Source organism: Artibeus jamaicensis, unplaced genomic scaffold (genome assembly GCF_021234435.1).
Source record: "Artibeus jamaicensis isolate MK-2021 breed Jamaican fruit bat unplaced genomic scaffold, CSHL_Jam_final scaffold_916, whole genome shotgun sequence".
Lineage (NCBI taxonomy): Eukaryota > Metazoa > Chordata > Mammalia > Chiroptera > Phyllostomidae > Artibeus > Artibeus jamaicensis.
Window position 1 is genome coordinate 43294431 of NW_026522059.1, and position 13073 is coordinate 43307503.

General features: G+C 47.4%; 1 protein-coding gene and 1 pseudogene across 4 annotated transcripts in view; one reads left to right on the forward strand and one right to left on the reverse strand.

Moving 5' to 3' along the window:
- The window catches only part of CHD7 (chromodomain helicase DNA binding protein 7), a 198298-nt gene extending 187657 nt beyond the window's left edge, over positions 1 to 10641 (reverse strand). For 3 of the 4 annotated variants that reach the window (XM_053660799.1, XM_053660800.1, XM_053660796.1), the window contains exon 1: positions 10329 to 10641. The gene's annotated coding sequence lies outside the window, so the exon portion shown is untranslated. Of the gene's footprint in view, positions 1 to 9640; positions 9909 to 10328 lie in introns of those variants that run through there. The other variant, XM_053660797.1, reaches the window with a different exon arrangement.
- On the forward strand, positions 1866 to 9348 carry LOC119065423 (60S ribosomal protein L6-like; annotated as a pseudogene).
- Positions 10642 to 13073: the final 2432 nt, after the last annotated feature.

Genomic DNA, 13073 nt, shown 5'->3' on the forward strand with positions numbered 1-13073 from the left:
GGGCACAAGCAGAGGAAGCAGGGACAGAAACAGCCTGGGCTGACAGGCCACAGCATGACGAAGTGACAGAGGATTACAGGGCGGTGCCTATTAAGACAGTAATGACGCAAGCCTCAAAGCTGGTCTAGACAGCAAGGAGGCATCATGGTTACACACACAGATTCTGAAGAATGACCCATCTGGGTTCAAATTTGTCCTCCACTCCTCGCTTGCGTTGTAGGGTCCTGGGCAATTTGACCTCTCAGTCCAAGTGTCCTCACTGGTAAAACAGGGTTAGTAATTCTACCCATTTCCTAGAGTTGTTCTGATAAGTAACTGAGACAATCCATGAAAACACTTGGTAGAATGCCCAGCTCACTGGAAATGCTCAATACCTGTTACTCGTTGGGTGACTGCTGTTATTTTTAATAATGTGGTGGTGGAGTTTCTGCACAATTTCAGTTGACTGCCCCGACACACACCTAACAGAGAAATTAAACACTGTTTGATCAAGATTTTTAAATTCTCGAGATGAGTCTGCATGATTTTAATGACAAAATCAATACGCCTACAATAAGCCAAAGCAAAATTTCAAGCACAAACAAGGTCAGGTGTACAAGAATATAAAATACTGCAATGGAGATTTTTTTTTTTAATTTACCTTGAGAGCCCTGGCTGGGTAGCTCAGATGGGTAGAGTGTCCTCACCAACTAAGGCATATTTTTTATCGTACGCCTGTGTTCACATTGATTTTATTAGCTGCTTACGGAGGTGGCGAGCACTGCCTCGGAAACTGAGGGCGGGCTTCTCTACAGGGAGCTCTCCGTTTGTCTGCTGAGTATCACGTTAAAGACAGTTTTTAGGTGTGTGTGTTAAAATAATATATATATATATGATAATTATGGTTTTTAATCCTCATCCAAGGACATGCTTATGGATTTTATAGAGAGAGAGGCAGGGGAGTGGGGGAGAGAGAGACGCCGATCCGCTGCCTCTTTCACATGCCCCAACTGGTGATCGAACCCAGTTATGTGCCCGGACTAGAAATCGAACCTGCAACTGTTGGTATATAGGACAAGGCTCAACCAACTGGGCCACCCAGCCAGGGCTTTGTAATTCTGTTTTAAATATCAACAGAACAGATTTTAAAATGTTACGTTTCTTTTAGAAGGATAAAAAGAGAACAGATTCTTTCATCAGTTAAAGTAGTCCCAACTTGCCATAGAACTAGGAGAAACATGAATTACTGAGGTACTATCAATACGTACCCTTCATCAGACATAATGCAGTAAAATATGGTGCGGAAACCGCTGACTTCTAAGCAGAGGATACCAGGGAGAGTAAGTGACTTGTCAAAACTAACACACGGGTCCAACTCCCCGCCGCTCCGGACACAGAGGTTCAGCGACAGCGGCGCTCCGCCCGCCCCCGTGTTGGTGGAGCCCACGGTGGAAAGCCAATCTGCTGCCTCCAGGCCGCTGCTGAAGGGTGGGGGTGGGAGAGAACGAGCCCCAAATAAACATCCTCTTTATTCTTCCACTAAAACCCACATCACAGGAACCTGCATACAGCTTTCCACTTAGTATTTACCCCTTTGAGGAGGCAATGATTTCTTTAACCATAACAATACACTGTTGTTGGGACCAAACAAGAAAATACCTCTTCAAAGATTTTTGAAAAATTTAAAACTAGTTTAAGTTGAAGAAACCGTATTAGAAGTGAACTGCCACAAAACAGTTGGCACAAGACCATCTGTAGGTAAGTTAGCACACACAGCTTTTCTTCTATTCTACCATAAAGGAATATTACTGGCCCTATATTTAGCCAAATAGCCCTCAAAACCACTTATGCTGAAAGTAAAACTTGCTTCTTTCCCATCTTGCAAGATGGTGGGTGAAGAAACTGAGACGCTGGATACCAAGGAGAAGAAACCTGAAGCCGAGGTTAAGAAGGGCAACCTCAAGGCCAAGAGGCCTAAGAAGGGGAAGTCCCACTGCAGCCGAAGCCCTGTCCTAGTCAGAGGAACTGGCAGATACTCCTGTCAGCTATGCATTCCCAAAAGGCCACGCACAAGAGGAAGTGCTCAGCAGCTAAATCCAGGATTACAAAGAATAAGGAGAGCTCCGGCCAGGGAGGGGCGGTCAGTCGGAGCGCCATCCCAGACACTGAAAGGCTGCGGGTTCCATCCCCAGCCAGGGCACAGGCCTGGGCTGCAGGCTTTCTTCCCAGGTCAGGGCGTGTAGGAGAGGCAACAGAACACGTTTCTCTCTCACATTGAAGTTTCTCTCCCTGTCCCTCTCCCTCCCCTCCCCTCTCTCTAAGATCAATAACTGTGTCCTCTGGTAAAAATAAAATACAAAATAAAATAGTTCTCTTTTAAAAAAAAGAAAAAGAAAGTTCTTGCTACTATCATGAACTGGTGGCAACAAGCCCTCATATAGCCCTCAAACCAGCTGGTGGCAACAAGAATGGTGACACCCAAGTGATTAAACTTCCCCAAAATGAGTAGATATTATCCTACCGAAGATGTGCCTCGGAAGCTGTGAGCCACGGCAGGAAGCCCTTCCGTCGGCCCGTGAGAAGACTGCGGGCCAGCAGCCCTCTGCAGACCCTGCGGACCCTCTTCACTGGGCACCACGGAGGCAACCGGGTGGTTTTCCTGAAGCAGCTGAGCAGGGCCCTGCTTCTTGTGAGTGGACTTCTGACCCTTAATCAAGTTCCTCTGCACAGAACACACCAGAAATTTGTCATCGCCACCTCCGCCCAAATTGGATCAGTGGTGCAAAAATCCCCAAACATCTCATGGATGCTTACTTCAAGAAGCAGTAGCTACACAAGCCCAAACACCAGGAAGATGAGACCTCTGACACACAGAAAGAGAAAGACTAGACTCCAGACCAGCACAAGGTTGATCAGAAAGCCACTGAATCACAAATACTGCTCTATGTTTGCTCTCACAAATGGCCATTATCCTCCCAAAATGAAGTTCTAAATTTCTTATGAAGAACCTAATTAAATATCTGATCTGTTAAGGAAGGGAGGGAGGGAGGGAGGAGGGAAGGAGGGAATCTTTCCAGTGAAGCAGGTCCCTACAACCAGTTTAAGTCCATAAATTAACTTGAAAAGACATACAATCTTGCCTTCCCTGAAGGAGACAGGAAGGACCTTGGTGGACTTGACTAATTCATACTGACCACCAGAAAAGCCAATGAGGAACAATGTCAATAAAAATACCTTTGAAATAGACCCCTAACCACAGGCTATGAGTCCTAGGAAGAGTATCTTTATGTATACCCAAATCAAACTCTGACCCATAACAGAAACAAATGAATACTAATGTTACCTATACAAACTGGCAAAAAACTAAAATACAAACACTTCCCGCAATGAATTGTTTCAAGATAAATGCTCAGGGTTTCCATAATTTATTTCATAGAATATTAAAGTCAGCAACTTAAAAGCTCTTCTGTTCTGCATTTATCAGTTAGCATCTCTCATTTACTACCAACCATGTTACATAATCCCCTTTTTATAATAAATGAATAAAGTGACTTCTTAGCTGATTCACATGTAGAAGCGGTTTACATATACACTAAAGATTAGGTAAGTATTCTGACCACGGATGCTATTTTTTTCCACAATTACTTAAGTAATGTATTCATTTCTACCACACCCATGTATGACTGCAACGAGCTCCTAAAACACAACTCCCTCCCTCCACTGAGGGCACAGTTGGACCCACCAGCTATCTGTTGAGAGCCCAAGGACCTTGTCCCAATGTGTAACTAGCAACAGAAAGCTGCCTGGAGAATATGGAGATACAGAAGAACAAAATGTAGCGAAGTCTGCTTACCATAGGATTCTGGCCTCAATCTATGATCATTACACTCATGCAAAGTGCTACATTGTAGGCAAGGAAGAAGCAAAGTGCTACACATTAGGCGAAGAACACAGGAAGTGTCACATGTTAGACAAGTAACAAAGGTTCCTTCCCCTGTCCCTTTCCAGGGACCCCCAACAGCAATCCTTAGTGGGCTCACCATGTACCAACATCTTAGGGGAAGCTAGCAAATCATTTTGGAACGGTTTGGAGTGCTACTAGACTACATCAGTCATTTGCTACAAGAATTCATGAACAACTTCCTCAAATCTAGTCCTCAGGAGCTCCCTGTCTCAGTGAACAGCATCAGCAACCAGAGGAATACACCAGAAACCTACATTCCCTGACACCTTCCTCTTCCTGAGAACAAATCTACCGTCAAGTCCTATTCATTGAACCTCCTAAATATTTCTCAAATCTGTCCATTTTTCTCCATCCCCACAGTCATCAATCTAGTCCAAGCCATTATTTCTCCATGCCATGGACCACAACAATAGCAGGGAGGATGCTGTTCCCCATCTATTCTCCCTCCCCTGCCCCACCCATCAATTTAGTCTTCAAGTCTGCTCATGTCCAGCACTGCTTCACACTCATTGGTCACTCTGCTGCTTTTTTAAAAATCCCAAATTCCATATCCTGTAAGCCCTTCCCAAGCTGGCCTGTACCTGCCTCTTGAGTCTCATCTAGCTGCTCTCTGTAGACCTCAAACACACTGCGTCTCTCCAGGCTGTCTAGACCTGCTCCCTTCTTCTACCACCACTTGGACAGCACTGCTACACCCGTTCGTAAAGAGCAGCACCCCACACGGTACCCACTGCCCACGAGACTGCAGTGGCTTTATTTCATGTACGTGTGGACCTGCCACATCTTCTCACGGCACCACTGTATCACGGCACCACTCAGATACACCCATCCCCTTTTGGGTAGCAGGTACCCAATAAATACTTGAATCAATCAACAAGAAAGCAGATGAAACAAGAAAACTGATCACAGTCCAGAGTCGGTTGCCACCAGAGCCAAGCCTGCCAACCACAGCGGCAGTGAGGCTGAAATGGCCAGGAAAGGAAGCTTCTCCGATTCCACACTGGCCTAAAGAAACAAGCCCAGGGGCCAATCAGCCTTTTACTACCAAGTTCTGCTGCTTCATTACTACTCTACATTATTTTTTTTAAGATTTTATTAATTTATTTTTAGAGACGGGAGAGAGGGAGAGAAACTTCAATGTGTGGTTGCTTGTCATGTGGCCCCCCCGCTGGGAACCTGGCCTGCAACGGAGGCATGTGCCCTGACTGGGAATCGAACTGGTGACTTCCTGGTTCGCAGCCCACGCTCAATCCACTGAGCCACACCAGCCAGGGCACTACTCTACATTATTTTTACTTTTTAAAAGATAGTCTTTAACTTTCAAAGTAAAAACAAAACATAACCCTCGAGAAATACTTCACTGAGAAAACTATCGTGTTTGTAGCCAACTAACATTAGTTTAAAAGTACAGGAATCAAAAACAAACAAACAAAAAAGGTACAGGAATCTAGTTATGGTAATGAATACATGCTTATAAAATGAAAACAGTAATCAAACCCTGGAATAATTATCACTACATTTTTCTAGATGGATAATCATAGTTTCCCCACCACCCCCCAACCAAGGAGGAATTTAAAAAAAAAAAAAAAACCTCTCTAAACCATGACATAGAAGAAGCAAATAAATTTTGTTGGGCTTAAGAACACCTTTAAGAGCTACGTTAGCAGATGCTGCAGGATTGTCCGAATGTACGAGGGAGAGGGCCAGGCTCCTCCAGAGCCAGCGCCTGCCGGGCAGCAGCACCGAGCTAGGCACCAGGAAGACAGCTGCGACCCACCAGCTCTGCGATAACTGGGTGACCAGCCAGAGGCAACTCATTTAATTAATCTCTCTGGGCTTTAGTTTCTCACTCTGTAAAATGAGGAAGTTTGACTAGCTCTCTAAGGTCCTCACGCTCTAAAGACCCAAAGATTCATTAATGATTGTAAGATAAATTTCTATTTGACAATATCATTATGATTTCCTATTCCTATTTGTAATTTCCTATTGCTGTTGGTAATCCCTATTTCCTGTTGGTAATTTTTATCATGCAGGTGTAATTTCATTTAAGATTTTTAATATACTGATACAAGTAAAATAAAAGAGCAGTAGTAGTGTTTTTAATTACCTTCCCAGCTCTTAATAACCACCATAATCAGCTATGGACTTCTGCCATAATTGCAACCCGACCTGACTAATACCCAAATTAAAATAAATCATTGCATCGTCATATTTTTGTAGAAAAATTAAGTGATAATTTACTCCCAATTTATTTTATATTTTAACATTATCCATCACCTTTGAATATCAGCTTTTTGAGAACTAAGACAAAATAATAAAATTTTCTAATGAAAAAAGGAAATTTTTATCTCCTAAACTAATAAAGATCAATGGCTTTAGAAACCTGGGAAGATACAATACTAAATTCTGAATTTCTAATGGCATATAAAGAACAGCTTGTAAAAAAAAAAAAAAAGATACACGAATGTGTCCATGTGACTAAAAAAGACAACCGAGTCACACAGCGCCAATATGTGCCTGACGTCACCTCAACATCCCCCAAAATGCTACTTCTCCATCTTTTTCGGTGACTTTAGCTACGTGACCCATATCTACTTTAGCGCTTGTCTGTTTACATGTAGAAAGCATTTTAATACTAAAGTAAAACAATTTAGTACAAAGCTGTAGTTTTAAGGGCCATTTTTTTGTAGTTGCACACTTTGCTCAGCCCTGACTGAGCATTTTTATTCTTGCAATGCCTTATTTATAGATGTTTATGAGATGACCATAGTGTCTGCTGTCAAACCCTAAAGGCCATATATGGGTATGAATAAGAAAGGATAAAAAATCACTACTACCTTCAAAGTTAATCTTAAAAGTGAAATGTACTTGGTTAGCTATAGAACTCTCTCCCCCACCAGATGGTAAACTCTCTGAGGGAAGGCACTGCCCCTTCACTGGCCGTTTACAGGCTGAAAGCTTTGCCACTGACGCTGAGTCCACAGTAACTAAGGGACATGACTGCACGGCAGGCAGCCGTTCCTGAGCATAGGGAGTAAAATACTGTAAGCCTAGCTTTGCCATAATGACTCTGAACTTGGCATGTAGAGTGTTATGGGTTACACAGCACGTACAGAAGGGCACTCAGACTGTATTCTCTTAGAGAAAAATATTTTTCTTTTGACCGAATTGCCTAAAAATTATGCTACAGTACACTGACTGCATCTGTCTGTATGAAGAAAAGTTGTGACCTATCTTTGACACAGTATTTTAAAGTATTTCTAATGTAGTCATCTCAATTCAATAAAAGTAACATTAGTGAAAAAGTTTTAGAATTGGTCCTGTAAGTTGAACTGTTTAAAAACTAGATCAAGTACAATAAATCTATGAACTTAGAGGCATTATTTTAAACTTGACTTCTATATTTTCACCTCGAAAAAAAGTGTTTTTTCCTGAAAAGGAGAAAATAACCCTGGAGTTTTTAACTATCACCATTACCTATATATGACCTACATCATTTCTCTACCCTGACTTTTATGTTAAGATATAGAAAAGGAAGTTAATTTAAATACATCCATTGATAAAACCAATACAACTAGAGTGTGAAACTGACATGCCAGTCTTTTATTAGTAGTAGTAGTAGTAGTATTCATTTCATATCTAGGAACTCATTTCAATCTTGAAACCCAGAATATAATTAATCAAGCTCCAATTTACTGGCTTGCACACAAGGAGAAAAAACAGAAAATATCAAAAGAATATAAATGATAAAGTCTACAGTTCTAGAAAACAATTCCTGAGTAGCATGGTGAGGACATTCACCTGTTTAAGCCTCCCAAAGATCCATTACGTTCCTTTATCAGGTTACCAAAAAAGGAAGGAATGCCAGATTTCAACTCTTTTGCAAAATAAGAAAATTTAGTTCCTAAAACTTGCTGCAAGCCCCTTTTCATTTCCAAATTGTTTACTTAGTAACTTTTTTCTACAGTACAGATTTTTTCTCAGGGAAAATAAACTTTTCCCGAGCAAATCTGGAAGACATAAAATGTCTCCTACTTATTATCACCTAGAAAAGCAAACCACGTGCCCCAAGCATCTAGCTTTCAGCCTCTTTATTATCATTGTCAATGAATGGGCCCCAGTCAAATGAAAGCTGCCATTTTAGGGTAAAGACTGGAGAGCTTCTGTTGTGCAACAGCGGGACAAAAACACTCTGCGACAGATGTACTCTGGGGGCTGGGAGGCGGGTTCGACTTCATAAAATCACTGCCAAGTTATTTCTAAAATGAGGAGGACCCAGTACTTACACATTACTGCAATCTAAAGGGAATTATAACTGGGGATAAACCGGGTTCCCATGCTAAGGTCACTAAGATTTTTTTTTTTTTGTCATCGTTAGAACAGATCTGTGAGGAAATCCAGACAAGTTTTTATTTTTCTGTTTGACTATTACACATGGTGAGTACTCCCCCACCCATTATTGGGAGACGGTTGAGGGGAAATGCATTCAACCTCTTAGAAAGACATTACCCACTGCAAAGACGGCTTAAACTAATATGTTTTTTAAAAAATAAAAATTAGGCCCTTCACATAATCCTCTAAAAATAAATTAAAATATTTCATACATACCAGAAATCAAGCCCAAAAGATGAACATATTTCAAGATAAGTCATTTAAACCGATTGTTAGATAATATACAATGGGAAACTAAAAAGTATACTTAACAAGTGGAGAGCTGGATAGTGTATCTAATTCTAGCAATTCAAAAGGAAACTCTCCATGTGGGTTGCTACTTTTCTTTTGTCCATTGTCTGTTCCGAAGAGGGGGGAAAAAAAACTAGTTTAAAATCCAGGCGTGAACAATCTCTAAAAGTGACCTCCGGGGAAACAGTCCGACCCGCAGCTGGAGCACTCCCTGCGCCGCCCGCTCTACGGGGGCGCTCACAAAGCGGGCGGCCGGCCGGGAGTTTGGGGTGCGCTCCCACAGCGCCGGACTCCTCGAGGAAGAGCCATTCGGAGAAAGGCGGCTCGGTAATGATGGCTGCTCGGGGCCGCCGGCTCCTTCCCCGGAGCCTCCCGAGCCCCCCCCCCTTCCCGCCCGGGGTCCGCCGCCCTTCCCCCCCGACCCCCGGGCCGCGATGGCCCCGAGCGGACGCGAGCCCCGCACTGCAGCCCACGGGGTGCCCGAGCCCCCGCGCCCCCGGCGAGCTCAGTCCCCGGTGCGAACCAAACAAACAACGCGTCCCCCGTCGCCCTCCTTCCTCTCCCCGCTGACCGCTTGGCCTCCAGCCACCTCCGCCGTTCACGCTCCGAACCGCGGGTCTCTACGGGGGCAGAGCGCGCCCGGACCACCTCGGGGGCCACCTGGCGACCCCTCCCTGGGCGGGCTCGGGGGCCGGAGAGCCGAGTTGCCTTTCAGGGGTTAGAGTCGCTATTATGCAGCCACCGCTGCCGTTGGCCCGGCCAGCTCGGCAAGGTGGGGTCCCCTCCTCGCCGCGCCTCGCCGCGCCTCCCCGCGCTCGCCCCGGCCCCGCTCCCTTTCTTCTCCTCCTCGCGTACTTGGGAGCCGCCGGGGAGCCCCGGGAGCCCCGGGCCACGGGTCCGCAACTGCGCGCCCGCGGCCGGCAAGGGCTGGGCTCGGGACGACCCCAGCGCCGCGTGTTCACGCCACCCCCGCCCCACGCGGCGCCCCGCGCACTTTCCCCGCCGCCGACCCACCTCGCCCGGTGGCCGTCCCCGCGCGGGCCGGCGCCGCCGCGCCAGGAGGGACGCACTTTGTTCGCGCCGGTGCGGCCGCCGCTCCCCGCGAGCGCGGCGTGGTCGGTCCGGAGCGGGGGGCGGGGGCGGGAGGCGGGGGTCGCCGCCGTCCCCGAGCCGCCGCCGCTCAGCCGCCCCGCGCCCGCGCGCCCATCGCCCACTCGCACTTGAGTTGGAGCCCAACTTTTTCTCCTTCCTTTTTCTTTCGAATGGAGCCGGCAACTCGTGCTCGGCGCCGGCGGGAGGAAACGCGCTCGCGCTCCCCCGCGCGCAGACACGCTCCCTCCTGTCCCCCATAACCCCCCCCCCACGCCGGCAGCACAACAAAAAGCCATTTACATGCGAGGAAGTGACCCTCGGCCGGACCGCGCGCCCCCGCCGCCGCCGGCCCCGCGGACGCAAGCAAAAGTTGGGGCGCCGGGCGGCGCTCGGGGCGCGGGTTCGGGCCCCGCGGACCGCGACGCCGGCGACACGGCACGGGCGACACCGCGCTCCTGCGCCGGCCCCGGCCCCCGCCCGCCCTCGCCCCTCGCCCCGCACACGCCCAACTCCTCGTCCCCAACTCCTCGCGCGGCCCCAGCCCCGGCCCGGAGCGATTTCCTGCCGCCGCCGCCCCTCCCGCAGGCGCCCGGCGAACTCTGGAGCTCACCGGGTCGGTCGGTCGGGCTCCTCCGATGCCCTGCGCCGAAGGGGGAACAAAACGCAGAGCGGGCTCCGGAGTTGGCTGGGCGGCCGCGGCCGGGGGTCTGAATCCACGGGCGCGGAGTTGGCCGGGAGCGAACAGGGCTCTGGCGAGTTTCAGGGTCTCCGGGTCGCCAGGCTGCCTCCTCGGTGGCGCTCCTTTGTGTAATTTCACTCGATTCAAGTTTAATCCGATAGTTCCCGAGCACGAGCGCGTCCGCACTACCTCGGCTCAACCCCCGCGCCGCCGCCGCCACCGCCGCTGCCGCCGCCACCGCCGCCGCCGCCGCCACCGCGGCCCCTGCACGCCAGCGCCTGCGCGCCCCCGGCACGCCGCGCGCGCCCGCCGCCGGCTCCCTCCGCGCCCGCGCCCGCGCCCGCGCCCGCGCGCCGCCACCTGACGTCAGGCGCGCCTGGCATAATTTATGCAAGAATTCGGCCGGGGTGGCGGAGGCCGAGGGAGAGGCCGAGAGAAAGGGGGCGGTGCGGGGCTTCGGGAACGCGGGCGGGCGGCGGAGGGCGGGCCGGGCGCCACTTCCCGTCCGCGGGCGGGCGCCGGGTCTGCGGGCAGCCCTTCCCGCCGGCCGGTGCGCGGCCACCGCGCAGCCCGGCCGGCGGGGCTCCTCGGAGCGCACGGCCGCCGTTCGCCGGCGCCCCGGGCGCGGGCTGGAGCCGGTGCCACGTTTCCCCGCGCGGCACCTTCCCCGAGTCCGGGTGCGCCGCCCCGGGGCAGGAAGCGGCGGCGCGGAGCCGGCGGCGGTCCTCCGGCCGCGGCGAGGGGTTTCCAAGGCTACGCGGACGGCGGCGGCTCGAGGGGTTTGGACGTCTCTTCTGTAATTATCCTTCAACTTGAAATTATTTTCCCACACGAAATTATTTAGAGTGGACACGTTCCATTTCAAATACATTTATCCTGCCTCTCCCCATCGCTTTCCCTGCCTCCTCGTTCACAGAACAGCGGATCCACTACTAAATCAAAAAGTTGAACCAGATGAAGTAGGTTTTGTTGAATTTCTTGCAATGCCAAAGGAGAGAGAGCGCAGTGGTTATGAAACAAAGAAATAGGTTGTGTGCCCATTATTAAACGTGTCGGAACTAGAATGTTTTATTCATTCTTTGGCAAAATGGCACTTTTATATGATCTCCTGAGCCTTAGGTAACCAGCCCTCTTCTGTTTCTCTTCCCGGTGCAAAATAAATATTAAAAGTGGAGACATTCTTCTTTAACTAATTTTCCTTTTAGGGGGATAGATCTACAAACATTTGTCAAGCACCTTCTCTATGAAAAATACCAAGCAATGATAATTCTTTTAAGCTGTCAACGATTGTACACTTTTAAATGGTTTTATTAGATTAAAGATAGCATTTAGTTTTAAATCAAGAAATGAATTTATATCAAGCAAAGATAGTTTTATGATAGATACAAAGTAAATCGACTTTGTATTATTGGACTCTCGAGTAAACAGGAGAATTACAAAGCTATGCAAAATACACTTTCTCTTCATTCACCACCTGTGGTGCTAAGACTTTAGCAATCACAATATTTCTATTTAGGCAAAAAAATGTTCAAAATGTTTTATTATATAACTACTACAACTATTCAATAACTAAGTTTCAGTATCCTAGACTTAATTACTAAAAAATTTTATTTTCGTTACATTACTACTAATTTTCTAAGTGTTATTACATTTATACTGTTATTTATTGAAATGACTGGTTTGGGCTTTCGTCACACAGGTGGGAGCAAAAGTAGGGTTACAGTTGTAATACAAATAACACAACAATTAATAAATAATAATACAAGAATAAACTTTGTGTTTTGTGTACTTGCAGCTCCATACCTACGTTTGTCCACCCCCTGCATATTTGAATGGTGCTTTTAAAAAGGTAAATGATTCATTGAAGGGATTTACAGACAAACAGCAGAGAAGATTGACACCATAGAAAATCGTGACATTAAAATATTGGAAAACACTATCATCAACTTCTACCTTTTTTAATAGTTTCATATCATAAACCAAAAATCAGAGTTCTCCAGTGAGGTTTCCACTTCCATTGAGTTTATATGGGGAATGCTTTGGTGAGAGAGAGGTGGATGGGGAAGGGTAAAGGAAGGACACCATGTCCATGAGGAAAGCACTGGTACCTGACTATATCGCAGAATATAAAAGTGGCATAAAAGGGATTTTCATTCACAATATACCCCAGCTCATTATCCGATGTGCCAGTTTACAAGCTAAAAACAAATGACATCTACATGTAGTGGGAGTATATTAACCTGTAATCAACAAATAGTATTCAGTGACTATGAGGAGATCCCCCTGTGCCCTTGCATATGTAACTGGAAAGTTGGGACACTTCTCTTTGAAACGTGGGGGAAGTAGCAAAACAGTACATCCAAAGCTCAAAGTGAAAACAAACAGCCCTGCAGCCCTCTCTGGTTCGTCTCTCCTCATTGCCACTGTCCTGGCAGTGGTGAAGTCTCTAAGCTTTTAAAAGTTGTGCGGGTGCAAAGCTTGAGGGGCATTGAAAAGCTGAAAGCCCCCGGGGCTCAATCCTAGGCAGCTCTGGCCTGCTTAAACCCTAACTCCCACCCCCACCCCCCACCACTTTTAGCCTCCAATGTTTCCTCTCCATTTGCTTCACTATTGAAGTTTTCCCATTGAGAATAATTTGAATTCACAGGCTTTCCTTTTAAGTATGCAAATACCTTA